At 49.5% G+C, this 17,291-nt stretch overlaps 1 protein-coding gene across 4 annotated transcripts in view; it reads left to right on the top strand.

Annotated features, from left to right (window-relative positions):
• The first annotated feature begins 5,718 nt into the window (after positions 1-5,718).
• LOC106747708 overlaps positions 5,719-17,291 on the top strand; it is a 35,279-nt gene continuing 23,706 nt past the window's right edge. For 3 of the 4 annotated variants that reach the window (XM_014625513.1, XM_014625511.1, XM_014625514.1), the window contains exons 1-3: positions 5,719-5,790; positions 14,770-14,900; positions 16,118-16,607. The gene's annotated coding sequence lies outside the window, so the exon portion shown is untranslated. The remainder of the gene's footprint in view (positions 5,791-14,769; positions 14,901-16,117; positions 16,608-17,291) is intronic. The other variant, XM_014625512.1, reaches the window with a different exon arrangement.

Here is a 17,291-nt window from a genome sequence, read left to right as displayed (position 1 = left end):
CGCCGTCTTCCGTTGTAAGTCAAGCCAGAATGGGAATTACCGCGGTTAATTGGACCGAGTGCGCGGCTGTGATTGCTCCGTCGCGAAACGCCAGCCGATCAGGTCATGTCGAAGACGCGACTTCCCGACCGCAGCGCGCGCGATCGCCGCGAACAGAGCGACGAGAAACGGGGAGCCGCGTCTCTGAAAGCGGAGGTTATTAATCGAAACAACCGGGCATTAATAATGCCCGCGTCAATCAATCGCGACGACATTGCACGGCGGCGCGGCAATTTGTATCGCGAACGGTGGCGCGCAGTCATTGCTCTTCCTTCCTGCGTTTCCCCGAATCGAAATTTTCGCCCCGTGTTCGACTTTTTAGTACAACACAGCAGAAACTAAGAGAGCAAAGTAGCTTAAGCAAACATTTTTATTTCATACAATTGATTAAATTAAGTAAGATTTATTTTTGTAGAATGATAAAGAACGAATATATTGCGCCATGAGGAGCCAAAGCACGGATGTATGTTATAGTCGGATTTAAATATTATAATATTATTGCGAGATAGGATACAATTGTTCAGCGAATAATGACGTATGTACCGAGCATTCTCCAGACAATGTATAGCACGCAGTAAATCCACCTTTCACGCTTAAGCTGATCCCCTCGAGCCCCAGGAATATATTATTATAAATTTTAATTCCCCGGGAAAACCCTTAACCCCAAGTGCTAAATTAATTAGCGAGCAATTTCTAAATTCATTTATCATGTTGCGAAAAATACTGAGGAAAGTATAAGTTACTCCTACCTGATGACCCCGTCTTAAATTCCCGTTCTCGTTGTTTCAGCATCAGAATGGCTTGTTCGAGATAGCAGGTAAAATTAAATCTGTAAAATTAAAAAAGCAGCACGAGGAGTTAAAAAAGTGCCAATATCGTTTCAGAGTAGGGTTTCATTAGTTCAGAGGCCAAGTAGCTGCAAACTATCCTGAACCTTTCGTTAACACACTTACTTTTTCGCCCCTTAGTTTGGCACACTGGATCTGTGAGGCCTAGAAACTTTCCTGATATGCCTTTACGTAAAATATCTATAAACGTGCTTCCAGTGTAGAGATATTACCATTTTGAGAACGTGCGAAAAATAAATTTGAAAAATGTATCATAACATTGTCATTTTCAAAATAGATAATTTAACTTATTAACAACCATAGGATCTTAATTTTTCGACTGGGACACTTTGACACACTAGAATGCCAAACTGGAGTTACGAGCGTCGAAGCTAAATTTCGACCCCGGTCGCGGCGAATGATTTCCCGCGACAAGGGCGGTTCTCGCTACCCCTTTCCTCTTCCTTTCGTGTTGCTCTTTCATTTTAATTCATTTTACTCACGGGAAAAGGCCTGATAAATTGGGTAACATAGTTCGAGCAGCAGTTACTCCGGAGAGCGACCCGGCAGCTCGCATTATGCCGGTGCGTCATGCAATTAAAAGGAAAGAGTGCGGTCTCACGAAGTTATCTAACTGGGTGACGGCGAGGAGTAACCGCGATTTACGACGCATCGAAGTCCGTCGAGAGAGCGGACCGTGGCTACCTGTCGGATCGAAAGAGAAGTTCAGCCGAAGTGAAAACGGAGAATGGTGTGCGATCTAACGAGCGCGCGCGATTCCTCCGCGTATCGGACGCGCGTTAATGCGGCGTTAATAACGCCCTCGTTTCATATCGCTCGTCAAATCGTGGTGTAACGACGTGATACCAAAAATAATACTCCCCTCACGGCGTTTGATTCGAGAGAGAATCGATACCGCGAGACGATACAATAATAACGATGATATTGATAAAATCAAACGAACTCACTGACGGATAGCGCGAATTATTCGAAGAAGGCGAAGGAATCGGCGGATGAAAACAGCGCGCCGATGTAGGGCAGAATCGTGGCGGGGTGAACGACACAAGCTCTCGCGGTAAGACACCGTTGCGCATCTGCGCAAACGTCGCGGGTATTCGCCTGCGAAGCTCAATAATTCGCCGCGAAATCTCCACCGGGGCGATCGTGATTGCAGAAAATCGGTCTTCGCGGTCGTCGCTTCGCCGACCGAGAGATTTCGACCTCCGTCTTTGAGAAAATTGCGTGTGCGAATTAACGCGAGCCCAGTGACACGACGTAAAGCGGAGAGAAATCGGTATTTCGCCCGGCGAACTTTTCAAGAATGGCGCTATCCTTAATAGCGCGAGCGCGCGGTTTTTGCCCTCGTAAAATTAATTACGTCACGGCAGCGCGATCGGGGAGATTCGCGTGAAAATAATATCCCGTCGTCAGGACGCGTAATCGCTCTTCAACGGCGCGCTTTTCTACCCTTCTCTCCGCCCGGCCGCTGTCTCTCTTCCCGTGTTATTATTTATCATTCATCCGTTTTCTGCGCACATCTCTCCCTTCGCCGCCGAGAGTTCGGCGTTCCTGAAAGAAAGCCGCACGCGAGCTGCGGAATATTTTATACTATTCCGCTGCGATTCATCATCACCCCGGACGTCTATTAATTTCAGCGATCGCACGACGGCTGCTGCGACCCTCTCTCTCTCTCTCTCTATTTCTCTCTAATCCATTCAATCTATTCTATTAAATCCATATATTCGCCGAGGACGAATCGGGCATCCGAGAAAATTCGCTCGTCGAGTCGCTCTTTCTCTCTCTCTCTCTCTCTCTCTCTCTCTCTTTTTCTCTTTCTCCGCCGAGGCGATTTTCTTCCGATCGCCGGTAAGTCGGAACAGGATAAAAGGGGGCGAAATAACTTCTGCGCGCCAAGATGATTCCGAGATAATTGGGCGGAAAATGCTGCCTGTAAACACGGTATCGAGACCGAGAAGGAGCCGAGGAGCACGTTCCTCTCCATCTTCCGCGTGTCGACGCGAACGCGCGCGCATCCTACGAGAAAACTCGCGGGAGCGCGAGAGGGAGGGAGGGAAAGAGAAAGAGAGAGGGGGAGGAGAAGGAGAGAGCGCATTTTCCGCGGCTATCGAAGGAGATATATTAAGCTAACATATTCTCGATGAAAAGAGAGAGCCGATCGCTCTCGCGTTTATCGCGCGCGTGTCTCGTCAGCTGGTTAATTAGTCGGCCGATCGTAGAGCGTGAAGCTCAGTCGGCGCATAGAATAAAAAAAGAGAATAAGGGGACACGCGACATCGATCGACGGATAATTATANTAAGATTCCCCCCCCCCCCCTCCTCCGGAGACGTTGTGATACTTAATAACGGGTATTACACGTTTTTCCGTTCGCGGCTGGGAGTGGAAAAAGCGTGACCGTCGAACCGGCCGACGGATTCAGCGGCGAAAGCTCGCGGCGAGCGCGTGGGCGAGGGGAACGGGCGAGAGAAAATGAAAGGGAGAGAAAATGAAAGGGAGGGAAATATAAAGAATGAAATTTCTTCAAACGTTCGCCGGCACACGTCGACGACACGATATGGATAGTAAGAGGTATCGTAAGAATTAGTCAATGAACGAACGTATAGGTCTGTTCGACCAATCATAAAGCATGCGTAAGCTGCGGGTGTTTAACTATAAGCATAGCTTACGTACGCTTTGTAATTGGTCGGACAGTTCCGTACGTTCGTTTATTGGTTACAACTCTCTCACGGTACGCCTTATGTTTACGATTACGGCAATCTGTGTGTGAACGCCTTTAATCCTGGTTCACAACCCTGCTTTAAAACGTAGGCGGTAAACAAGTCGACCAACCACGATCGATTATTTTTCTAATAAACGACCGTGATTGGTCCGATTTGCCTTCCGCTTCGAGTTTCCGAGCAAGATTGCGAATGAAGGTTCACGCGGGATCTACGCGCGATGCACCCCTTCTTCTGTTCGCGACGACGGAGACACTTCTGCGTAAAAAAAAAAATGCGCGTGAAAAAAGGCAGGGATCGCACACAGAGCCGCAGCGCGCGAGCGTTAACGAGCGACACGAGCGGCCGGCTCGTTTTTCCGCGCCGCATTATTCGCCGATCTCTCCTTACGGGCGGATCTTTTTTGCTTATTCAGCTTTTTGCGTCGAGCGCTCTCTCGCGCGCGCGTGCGAGCTTTGTGTGAAACCTATCGAGAAATCCGCCGCTGAATGTCATCCCCCCGCCGCGTTTATACGCGGCAAATATCGGAAGGGGCGAGAATAATGCGCGTTCGCGCGTGGATGTTCGAGCGACTTTCGCGAGAGCTTTTGTGAGATATAAAGAGGGGAGGGGGAAGGAAGGACGACGACGAAACGGCCGTATTCACGGGCGAAATCCCGCGCGAAATGCAGAGACGCGTGCGCCTCGAGAGGGAGAGACGCGAATGAATTTTACTTAGCGCTCCTCGAGCTTTCTCGCGGGGGGAGAGAGGGGGGATAGTCGCGATTCGCGCGGATAACAATGCGGCTCGCCTAATTACTCGGCGATTTATCGCTGACCTACAATCCACTTGCGAAACAGCGTGAAATATTCAGCTGACCCTATCGCGCGACCCTTTCCGCTTCACGCATACACGTTCACACGCATTTACGCATACACACGCACACACATATGCTTACGCACGCATGTACAAGCATGTACAAATTAACGAAGTACGATTCGTATTATTATGACCTGTGTACGCCAGCGCGCCGCGTTTGGTTGAAGACGAAGCTTCCGCTCGCTCCTGAGTCGCGGCGGTCGATGACCTTTGCCCTAAATACGCCGCGCCTGTCGATAGACGAAAATACGGGATCACAGTCTGCGCTCGCGTCTCGCGCCCGTGCGCGCTGTGTATTTGCAAATTTCCCACCGGCGAAACTCGTCGTCCTCGTCGAAAGAGAGAGAGAGAGAGAGAGAGAGAGACATTTTCCGCGAAATATGCTCGTTACCGTGCGCGGAAAACTGATTTCTACCGCAACCGTACGAAAACCTCCGAACGAAACGGCGGCAGAACCGTGTTTCCTCCTGATGAAACAGCGCTTAAAAAATGCATCCCGCACCGTGGCTCCTCCAGTTCCCGCGCTTATCAACTTCTCTTCATCTTCGTTCTGACTGACGCTCGCGAAATTTCGTTAGAGTTTCGTTCCTATCGTGTGTCGGTGGTCGACCACGAGAGAGATTTATTTGAGATCGGAATTATTTGAGATCTTTCCCTTCTTTCAGGCGCTCATTTGAGACACAGTCGAACTTTTCCAATGGAAAGTTGGTATTTCTCAGGGATTCTTCAGTTTTACAACGCGGAAATCCACGTTGATGTTGCTGAGAAGTCGTTAGTCAATCGGCCAAATCGGCTCTCGCATTTTCTCTTCTTTAGTCGAACGCCAAAATCGCGGCCACCGTCTCTCTCTTTCTCTCTCTCTCTCTCTCTCCATTGTGAAAGATTCAATATAGGGCGCCCAAGTCGACCTCCATCTCTTTCCTCCCTCTTATTCGTCTTATCGCAATGTCGCGCCCCGATCGCGCGTATCGCGATCCCCATTGTCTCAGCTGAGATATTAGGACGCAAAATCGAAACGTCGAATAGACCGAGGTGACCAAGCACGGGGTGAAAGAGAGAGAGAGAGAGAGAGAGAGAGACGGAGGCAACGGCGGAGGCAGCAGCAGCAGCAGCAACAACAACAGCGGGTTTAACTTTAACCCCCGCGAGGAGGAGGCGGCGGCGGCGGTGATGGCGGTGGAGGAGAAGCGCAGGCGTTCGCACGCTCCTGCGCATCGTTGCCGCTGCTGTATACCGCGATGCGACAGTCATACGTGGGGCGCGAGAGCGGGAGGTGCTCTCTCTCACCTTCTCGTCGATCTCGATCTCTCATTTTTGGAGGAGCTTTAGGTATTGCGTGCGAATCGCGTCCGACGTCTCTCTCACCCCCTCCCTTTGAGCGACTTGTGCGAGCGAACGAGCGAGGAAGCCTCGCATATGCATGCGCGTCGTATACCCCGCGTACACGTGTGTGTACGTACGTGTGCGTGCGTACATGCGTGCGTGCGTGTACTCGTGTGAATGCACCTTGTTACGACCTAGCGACCGGCCGACGAACACCCTCGTAGAGCGCAAATCTCGGTCGCTTCGTCGTCCAACCGGTGACGACAGGTTTCCCGAGCTGGGAAAGCGAAAGCTCGAGGCGGTATCCGAAAAGAAAAATTCGCGAGATACACGCGTAAGTGTCGTCGGTCCCCCCGCGTGTCGTCCGGCCGCGATCGAATTCTCGCGCGCGCGAGGCGCGGCGACACGCTTCTTCCGCGACTCGGGGGTGAGGGTTATTGTTTGCCCGCTGCCACGGCATGTCGATCTCGCCGAGGCGTGCATCGAGGGGGTGCATCGCAACACGAATGACGTCTCCCGTGACGGAGCGACATTATGAGCGTCTGTCACGTACGAGGATCGAATCCGGTCTGGAGAAGGTAGGAATACGAGATAAGGATGAAAGGGAAACTCGAGATGAACATGTTGAGCGGAACTCGCGGGAGATCTCGGCGCGTTTTTCGGAAAAATCGCCAGAGAGGATACGTAAGTAAGTGAGAGAAAACCTACGTCGATGCACGCAGGCGACGTCGTCTTCCCCATTGCTCGACAAGGGAAGTTTTTATTTGCGTCGAGATTACGACGCGAGTCGTGCGACCAAGAATCTCGCAATCCTACCTTCTCTCCCTTGCGACCTCGAGAGGCTCGTCCTACCGACGCTAAAGACCACGCGAGAAGAGAACCTCGTGTATCCGTCAGTGTGTCGCGACAGTCTCGAAAGCCGAGAATTCGATTTCCATCCCTGTTTACGAATCGCGCGAGCGGCTTGTTTTCGAACGCGAATGTAGGTCGGACCGCCGTGAGAGCCTCCGAGAGGTAGAGCATTCGCGCGAATTGCGTTCTTCCATCGGGAAACCCCGGATGTCCGATTTCTTTCTAATACGGAACGGAGGTGCGGCTCTAGCAGACGTTCCCGTACGTGCCCGGCGTGCAGAGGGTGTGCGACGATGAGCCCTTCCGCCGAGAGTAGAACGACCCCGCGAATCGCTCGAGCCAACTGCGACACGGCTCGTTCGCTCAGAATTGCAGCAGGATTGCGAAAATCCGAGAGAGAAAAAGAGAGAGAGAGAGAGTCGAACGAAAACTCGTGGTACGCGGACTCGAATCGATCGCTTCGGTGATGCGCTAAGTCAAAGTGGGGTCGGTCAGGTTAATTGCCGCACCGCCACCGTGGCCGACACACGGGAATGTGTTTCAACGATGACTACGGGCAGCGCGCGAGGCCGAGAGGAGAATAGAGAGGTCGTTTGTTTGCCGAACGAAATGATTCAGCGACGGCGAATAATTGCCGGTCCTACGGCGCGCGGTCGCGTTCATTCCGCGATGTTACATTCACCCTCGACCGCCGGCGGGTCTATCGATTCCGGAATAACATCGGGCAGAATTTTTTACTCTTTAATGTTTCCACGACACGAACGGATTTAACCTGACCCATTTTTATTCCGCAAATAATTGATACAATTTAGACACGGACGGGACCATTTCGAATAATGCGCGATATATCGAGGGTGGCAGGGAGGGAGTAGCTTATTTTTTTCTTCTTCTTTAACATCTCGTCTGGAAAAACGATGCGAAATCGTAATCGACACGTGTGTCGACTTAGCGCACCTCCCAATCCGTTGGATTAATTCAATTAATCGATCCGACGCTAGATTCTTTTCGCTCTCTCTCTCTCTCTCTCTCTCTCTCTCTCTTTCTTTCTCCTACTTCTCCTCTTGTTCACTCATTCTCCGCCGTCGCGCTTTCCCATTTGCGTTCCCGATTGTACTTGCTTTAGTGCAAACGCGTTTGACGTCTAATTTATATGCAATGCATTTCTGTTTGACGTTCGAAAGGATTCCGCTCGCTGCGCATAATAATATCCCCCGTTTCTCCCCCGATAAATGTCTCTCCTCCCCCCCCCTCTCTCACTCTCTCTCTCTCTCTTAATTATCTGTCGTTCTATAATATATTCCTCCCCTGCGAGCCTTTTTGACTCTCTAATAGATATTACCGTCTAATGAGATGCTCCTCTTTTATTCGTCCCTCATGTCGCGACACGGTAATGCGCGTCCGAACCGCCGCGACCAAACCCGACGTCGCGCAACCTTCGCAAAATTCGAATTAATTAGCCGCGTGTATTCGGCCGATTAAGGTGTTCGGATTACCAAATTCCGGTTAAATCGCCAGTTAAAAACGTACGGTATAATGGAACGGGCGATACTACTAGGCGATATCCAGGAGCGAAATATGAAACGCCGCCGCGTCGTAAGGGTGAAAGTGAGGATCGTGGAAATTTCAAAGACGGATCTCGCGAATTATACACGCGGAGGGAAACTTGCGTAACGCACATGTGTATGTACACAACGTAAATTGATAACTCATCTCATACATATGTAAAGGTATAGCGATGTATTCATTAAATGTGGACGTATAAATTTTTCGTGGAAAACCCGGTAACTTGGGCACGTAACTTCACTGTCAGCTTCGTAAGCTACACGTCCGTCTGCGAGTAAATATCGCGCGGGAGGTGACTGTCAAAAGAGAGAAAGAGAGAGAGAGAGAGAGAGAGAGAGAAAGAGAAACTTGGAGTTCCACACAGCTCATCATTAGTGTTAATCCGTGTAAATGTATCCGTTTTAATCTCACTGTAAACGCCGTCTGCGTCTTTACCCGCGCGAGAACTATTACGGCAGTGCACTCTCTCTCTCTCTCTCTCTCTCACGAGATGTGCACTTCGCTTGCTTCGTACTTTAACCTTTCCGTATTTATGCTGTATTATGTCCGACATCCATCGGAATTTCAATTTAGACGCGCGTGAGAGATGTTGGGGTGCGGGGCAGGCTCGGAGTGGGCTTTCGTCCGCCGCAATCAAATTTTCAGCAAACCGATTAGCCGAGAGAGAGCCTCACTTCGCGAGTCGACGACGTAAATCGTAATCTCGTGTCTCGATGTGCGTCGGTTGACACGTGAGCAAACGCGTCCAAACTCGTCACTCGCTCGCGCGCGCGTCACTCGAATTCGCGGTATCGCGCGAATTTTTTTTTAACGCGTTCGCAGCACCGCCGCGATCACCGGTGATGACTGGGACTACTACGACGTTACCGTGTTTCATTAATCTTGGGAATAACACCCGCGATTTCGACGCTGAGGTAACATCATATGTCTCTCAGGTCTGCATGGTAATACGTTTTCTGTTGAATTTAATGTCCCAAATGGCAAAGTTTTTGTATTCATTTGTCTATTAATAAATATCAACTTAATACAATTGAAATAACTGTGTATATCATAAAACAAATTGTGAAAATAGTATTTAGCATTTTTTTTTAATTACTTATATTTACCAAGCTTATTGTCAATTTTTATTTATTGTCAGACTGATTGCCACCGGGAAACTAGTTATCTCATTGAATCGGGCTGGTGATAAAGCAGTGATCACATAATGAACTTTTTTCTGCGTAATAGAGGAGTGAGGTATAATATTTTGCGCAAAACGCGGAAAAGAGAGAGAGAGAGAAAAGTGGGAGAAAACGCGTGTAAGCCCAACATGTTACTGTCCGAGTTGAGTTACGTTAATTATGATTATTTGTATCTGTAAAATCGATCGCGCACAGTCAATAAAGGACCAACGAAACGAGGCGAAGCGAGCATTTCGCTCTACGGGCGTAAAAAGTTGAAACAACAAACCGGGACGAAGAAGAGAGCGACTCGTTTCGTTATCGGAGATATCGACTGCGTCGATCTGCACGTTACCGTTCATGAGGTTCTCGCCGAGATTACGAGGCCCAGACCTAAATACCTAGTCCGCCTGGCGGTAAAACGGCTACCGGAACGTGTTCGTACACTCGAGCCTCGGCGAGGTCTGGAGGCGAGTTATCCGGATTATCGGAGGCTGCGCCGTGTATTTACATTTCGGCGACGGGGTCGGAAGCGCCGCGGGAGAACGCAATGTGCAGGTCGTTGTAACGATCGTTGTTCGATCGGTGCGCGCCGCTGGCCAGGTAGGAAGAATCGGAGCGTGTAAAAGCATCGTCGTCGTCGACCCGTTTCGATGGTAACGAGCGGCAACGAGCGGTGAGTTGCGAGTTTCACGAGTTTCGTCGCATCTCGCAATCCTGAACTGCCAATTAACGAGCAAGAACTTTTTTGCGCGCGCGCGTTGTATTCGACGCGAAATAACTACGGTGGGCCGCTTTCATCGCCACTCGTCGTATCGTTCCCAAGGGACGATTCCGAAAAGTCGGCTCGCGAAAGCCGATCGGCCCGAGTTCCGGTGGGTAAGACGATGAAAAATTGATCGGGCCAACGAAGGAATAAAGGACGGGATCTGAGTTCCGCTTTAAATATGAACTGTATCCGCCGGCCGAAGCGAGCCGCGAATTATTGACTTACTCCACTTTTGCTCGGGACCCTTCGCTTAACTTCAACTAACGTGCGTATAGGAGTGGCTTCCGCACGTGGACGACCGGCGTTAACTCCGGCCTTAAAAAGATTGTAAGGCAAAACGAGTTTGATAAGAATCCGATGAAACTTGCATCGCAAGTTATACACTGAAATATTATTTAACTACCCCGGCAATGAAGAAAAGATCGGCCATACAGCTGAGATGTTTGCAACTAAAGCTGACACTCTCACACGTGTTCCTTGAGATTAGCGCGCTGTTTCAACATTTCTATTTTTAATACCTTCCAAACTTTTAAAAATAGGATTTTCATGAAAAACTACCATGATATTAAAGATTGATACGCGGATGTTGCATATCAGTTTCAGAATCATCGATTATTTTGTTTTGGAAATACAGCGGTGTAAAGTTTATAACTTATAGTGATACTTGAAATACATACATATATGCACACATGAAAATAATTATATACCTCTGCTATCTGTATTATCTGTGCATCCCCGTTAGATCAACTGATCCATAAATATTGCATTAATACGAAAAATAAAATATATTTTCGCGTTTGTAATATTGTGTATATGTATGTTCATCTCAACATCGTTTTAAATTAACATTTATTATTTAAGTAATAAAATGTACAGGAACGTAATTTTACCCGGTGAATGCAGAATTATTAATTAATTAATGAGTGGGCGGCTTTAATACTCCACTGAAAATACGATACCGAGCCTTACAACCTCCTTAAGCACGGCTGAGCGAATTTTCCCGCTCTGTTCGTACCACGGTTCGAGACTGCGATCTAAGAAGATACTATCGATCCCCGCCTTGCTAATGCAATCGCGCCGCTAACTCATAATCGCGTCACCGTTCGTTCGTTCGTTCGTGCGTTTGTTCGACGCCGCATCCGTTCGCGAGCGGAGGAACAAGACGGATCTCCGAAGCCGGCGCGCGACTTCAATTTGCCGCGTCGCGCGGGATTTTCTTCGTCGCGAATTAACTACGCGTGTGTCATTATCCTCCCTTCGGAATCTGATCGCGACGAAATTACGTAGATACTTATTAAACCGACTTCCTCTCTCTCTCATTCTCTCGAATCGAATCCTGATTCGCGACACACTGTTTCGCGCACGAGAGAGCTCTTCCCCTTTTCCCCTCGGCGCCAATTATCTCCCGACTTTTCCTCGAGTAGGGGAGGATCGCGTTACCTTGGCTCAGCGTAGCGGAAGCACCCGTCCGTCCAAGTCGACGCCGGCTCGAGTTTTCCACCTGGCCCGTTCTCTCTCTCTCCGATAACGGGGCGGAGAGCGAGGAGGAGAAGAGCGGGGGGGGGGCCAGGAGAATCGGATAAAGTTTCTTCTTTGTGACGCGAGAACGCCAAACGAAGGGGGCACGAAGGGGGGCGAGAGAGAGAGAGAGAGAGGCACACCGTCTCTCCTTCATCCTCTCTCTTTCTCCTTCTCTCCCCCTTCTCTATGTAGGTTAACCAGGTCGATCAGCCTACGTTCCCTCCATCACCTCGACCTATCCCCCTGTTCGCCGCTCGTAACCTCTCTCGCACACCCTTAGCCCCGTTGTTACCCCCCGACTAGTGGCGGATTTATCCGTACGACGCTCATCAGAGAACTCGAATGCTGCTGCGCCGCAGCGTCGTGCTGCAATTTGCAGACGCGACGTCGTAATAAAATCGATATTATCAATACGTTACACGCTGTATAAATGCGACGATTAAAATCATCACCATCCGTGAATCCGTGTGTATTATCGATGCCGCACGTCCGTGTGTGTATGTGTGTTTGCGAGATCAAGTCTCCGGCGAGATTTAATCGCTCCCTAAACTGTATTGATTTTTCAGACGACCGAAATAATTACAGCCGTACGTTTCGCCACTCCGGGAAAGCTGTTAATTAGTCACGCGAGTGAGCGTAGCGAAGCGCAAGGATTGATTGATCGATTAATTTTTTCTCTCCTACCCCCCTTTCTATCCCTACCCTCCCTCCACCCTCTAATCTCTCTTTTTCCGGCGAGAAGCGCGCGACGAACGCACGGTTAAATTAGCGAGCGCATTTTCCAGAGAGCGAAAAGTAGCCTGGAAAATGTTTTCGCGATCGGAAAGGTCGTGTCAACTGCACGTCGCATGACACTCTCGATGCGTTGAATGCCGACGAGGTCACCCCCGTCGCTGAGCGGTCACCGCGCGATGACTGACTTGTCACATTAAAGCACGCGTAAAACGCAGGCGACGTGCGTTATTCGCCGTGAGTTGCGCGAATCGACGGTGCGCGAGCTATGTTACACGCGGTAATGAGAATATGGCTAAAAGCGCGCGACTTCCGGCGAATTCGGAACAGCCGTGAAGAGCGTATTCTCTCAGCATCTGTTTCGCGAGTTCGCGGAAAACGAGCGAGACTTCTCTCTCTCTCTCCATGCGCGCCGGCGCAACGGTGCTCGATCAGCAAGCGACGAAAGTGCAACTCGACCAACGTGCTCGAAAATGCAATCGGATAGTTACGGAGTGCCGGCAAAATATGTCCACTTGCGATCGTTAACGCGTTAAATATTGCGTCAAATTCGCGGATTTCCGATCACGACCGAGTGGAATCCGCTGTGGGAATCAGTGTGGGAACCCAATCGAGATAAAAGCGTGACCTCTCTCTCTCTCTCTCTCTTTCTCGTGATTTTTCGCTGAAAAAATATATATCTCTCGTTTAATGTTTCAGCGAGCGGTGACATTTAGATTTGATCGTGATCATCCGCTGAGATGAATAACCAGTTGATATTGGATCGCAACTCCGAGTAGCTCCGAGTTTTAGCGAGCCACGCTTGCCAGCGAATTACTTCATTCATTTGCTAATTATACAGTGACTGATGCGTCCTAAATACATCGTATTTTCCTTTTCGTCACTTCGAATCAGAGCGATCGCACTCTCTCTCTCTCTCTCTCTCTCTCGACCTCACTTTTGCGCGGATACGTCACTATGCGACGATAGGAAGACGCTGAGAAATCCGTAGTCATTCTCGGTAGAAGGTTCGGAGAAACGCGGCCGTATTGTAATTAATCGATGCGTTTACTCAGACTCGGCCGTTGGACGCGGGGGTTATTTGCGTGTGTGGGTAGGCGCGTCTCTGCTCTGAGACGGTAATACCCGGAAAAGCTAATTCACCGTTTACGTGACAAATGGCGTTGAAAATATTTCCGCGTTTTCCACGCCGGCTGTGCTCGTCGCATTTTCAATAAAGCGCCGAGACACAAAGCGACGTCAGCGAACGAAGACACAACGCGCGGTCGATTAACTCCAGACTGGAGTGGTTAACATCAGAGACTTAATTCTTCGTGATTATTCGCGAAATAATTCGCGAGGGATTATGTTCGAGTATCGTGTCCGAATATATTTCCCGTCGTCGGCATTAAAGGTAAGGTAAGGGAAACGACTTCGCGATTCGGTGGACGGTAAAAGCCGGGGACTAAACGTGCGCTATGGGCCGTGTAATGACCTGGGTGCTATGCATTTTAAAAAGTCCCCCCCCCCCGTAAATAAGTCGCCGTATTACCGCCGCCGCGACGACGAAATATCGAGCGCTTCGCTTTTATTTCGGCGCACCGCACGCGCGAACAACCGCGCTAAACTGATCTCCGTTATTTGCAATGTCGCGCCAAACTGTCCGACAAACGTGTTTATTTTTGTAAGATCGATTTGTCCCTAGTCGTAGAGCGAAACTACACACAGATAGAATAATCGCCGGATCACCGGCGTCGGATACGCCCCGGCATATAAAACCGCGGCAGATTACCGCCGCATAATTGCATCTGTTGCCCCGCTACCCGTGGAGTTTTCCGAGACGAGACGAGAACGCGAACGAGACACCGACGACGATGACGACAACAGTGGGAAGGCAAGATCAACGGGAAGACGACAACGATAAATCCACCCGCGAACTCGAAAATTGAACACAGCCTGGATGGATCTCGTAATCTCTCCGGAGAGATTCGCTTGAGACAACGCTGTGTTATTCGAAAATTTCACTCGCACGTTGGAGAGTTGACAGATTAGATCTTACCCTCCAATTTCTGAGCTAATACCTTTTACGAACGAGAGTCTGATTTACGGTCGCAATTTTTCCCACGAGGCGCGAGCTCGCCTAATTCTCCGTTCCGGAGATTTTTGCACGTCCGTCGTCCCGTAAGTTCGCAGGACGGCAGACGAATTGAAATTAGAGTAAAAGTCAGACCTGTCGTTATATGTAAGTGTGTGTGTGTGTGTGTCACTGCGACTGTAAAATGCAAAATGAGCGCACATGTACGTGCGTAAGGCGCAAACAAACACGTTCCACTTTGCCCCCACTTCCTCCTTTCGCTTCCCCTCGCTCATGTGCCTCCTCTTTCTCATCGCTTTGTGCTCCTCTTGCAGACTTTCGGAATTTTACGGTAACTCGACGAGGGACAAAGTGGGCTCGACGATGCTTCGAGAGAGCGCGAACGTTTCGCGACAGAGTAACGCGCCCTCGAACATGCCGGACGGATTGATGGCCGACGTGTAAGGTAACAGGAAGCGATAGCGTATTACGCGAGGATATACGGTAAACGACAGCCATCTCCTGTGTTACGCGCGAATCGACCTGCCTCTTCATTTATCTCTTCGGCCGAGACGAGACGATCGTCCCGAGAGTCGCGTCGAATTTCGTAAAATACATCGCTATCGATTTTCCGTGGCACACCGAGAGAGAGAGAGAGAGAGAGAAGAGAATATCTAAAAACATTTACTCGCGAGTATTAATAATATATTTACTTACGCTAATACACATATTTTTCCATTGAAAAAGATTGATTTTCAAATAAGAAAATATGCAAATCTTAAAGGCCGTAGCTTTTCATGGAAGGCAATTGTTTTTTCTATATTCGAATGCAAGAATTTAAATTTAAGCAAATACACACACAGTTATTCGCACCGCGAATAAATATTGTTTATCTTGTAGATATTTCTCTCTCTCTCTCTCTCTTTCTCTCTTTCTCAGTGCAACGCGGGACCGACAAGAGCGAGGATCGTCTGCGAAAATATATATTGGCTCTCGGAGTCGATTCGCGGGTTTCTGAACGACGGGGTGCCTCGCGAAAAGGGAAGTCTCGGCGAGTCACGATTTCCAAATGGATCGGGACTTAAATTTAAATTGCTACCTCGCGCGCACGCGACTTCGCTGTTCCACGTGTTACCACGAAGATCGCGCGTGATTGCTAGCTCGTTAATAAAGATTCACTCTCTCTCTCTCTCTCTCTCTCTCGTTTCCGATACGGTAAATACCGACGTCGCGCGTCAACTCGCGTGCGCGGCGACTGATGGAAATCTAAAATGAAAATCGCCACGAAAGGCTCACCGGTTGTCTCGCGTCTCCGCCAGGCTCGCCGTCGTTCATCCGCGGCATCGCGTGAACTTTCTCTCTCGAGACGCGACTAGATCGGTGTTCAATCAGCGATACACAACGATTTTAACCTTTTGCGGATTGAACACGATGGATTATTTTAACCGGCGGCGAGTCTTAGCAAGAAACTTTGGTCTTTCTCTTTCGGGGCGCAAAGAGTTAATCGCGATTATAAAACGATTATCTCGAGCTTCGTTGCTCCCGGCGCTTTCCGGTTAACCCCTGTAAAAACCGCTCCCCAGATTACCGATCACTCAACGATCGCGATCATTAATCACGTATCTCGTTTTACTCGCCGATCGCGACTAGGTAGGTCATTAATTTTATCACGTTTCGCCGAAGCGTGCCTCCAGGCGGCGGAAAGAAGACGAACGAGATAGGAGGAGGAGGGGGAGGAAGAGAGGAGCAGAACCGGGTGGCCTCGCCAGGGTGGAGGCGGCGTGAGATGGTGGATGTAGCGGTTGATAAGCGAGGCGCGGCACAACCGGCACGAGGTAGACCAGGCGGACCGGCGAATCTCACCACTTTACCGCGGGTGATCATCACCATCCCCGTGGCGAGCGGCGAACGGTGGAGGCTCCCGTGCACCCTCGTGATCGCGCGGGCGCCCGTCGTCGTGTGCGACAAGGTGAACCCGGCGGGTAGAGGGGGACGCGCGAAGCGCTGCACCGCGGAGGAGGCGGCGAAGAGGAGGCGGTATCGGGAGGAATAAAAGGGCCTCGTGACGGAGGGGCTTCGCACGGCCCTGGCGCGACTGCGGCACTGTACCCCTGCGGGGGGTTCGCTGCCGAACACACCAAATCCACCGTCCACCCCGGAACACAAGTCCCAAGTGAGCGCGAGAAAACAAAATAGTTCGTTGAAAACAACCGTCCCGACAAAGCGCGCGGAGTGTCAAACTATTGTCATTTGTTTGTCCAAGCTACTGGGGCCCTCGGCAGGAATTTTAATTTGTGTGAATGTTCGCACGCGCGCAATCCTTTCTATTTTTCTCGTTTACGTTGATTTTGACACATTTTGCACAATTTTACAGTTTTATGTGTATTTCTGATTTTTTACTGATATCAAACTTGAAAGAAATGAAATTGTTTTTTTTTTTCGAACATCACTCCTAACTTCAACCGCATATTTGAACTACCGTATACTTGGCCAGGTGTCAAGTCAAAATTTGGAAGGTTATCCCATAAAAATTTTCCATAAAGCCAGTTACATCGCTGCCTGGAAAGTAGTTATAATTCCTTATTTTGTAACTGTAATTTTTCTTTCGTTTAACCGTCAGCTAACTTATTTATCCAGCCATTATCTAGGAGAAGTAAGTTAGCGGAAGCGTTACTTGGCCAGCAACGATGTTACACACAAATTTATCTACCCAGTGGCTAGATAATGGCCAGGCGGCACTCATGAGGTTCAATTTATACTAGGATGCACGCGGGAGGATAACCTGAAAAAGAAATCAACATAAACCCGACCACTACTATACTCGCGGAAATGTAACTTGGAACAAAATTAAAATAAT

Source organism: Dinoponera quadriceps, unplaced genomic scaffold (assembly GCF_001313825.1).
Source record: "Dinoponera quadriceps isolate SergipeBrazil2010 unplaced genomic scaffold, ASM131382v1 scaffold1395, whole genome shotgun sequence".
Lineage (NCBI taxonomy): Eukaryota > Metazoa > Arthropoda > Insecta > Hymenoptera > Formicidae > Dinoponera > Dinoponera quadriceps.
The sequence above is the reverse complement of the archived record's forward strand: the minus strand, read 5'-3'. Positions and strand labels throughout refer to the sequence as shown.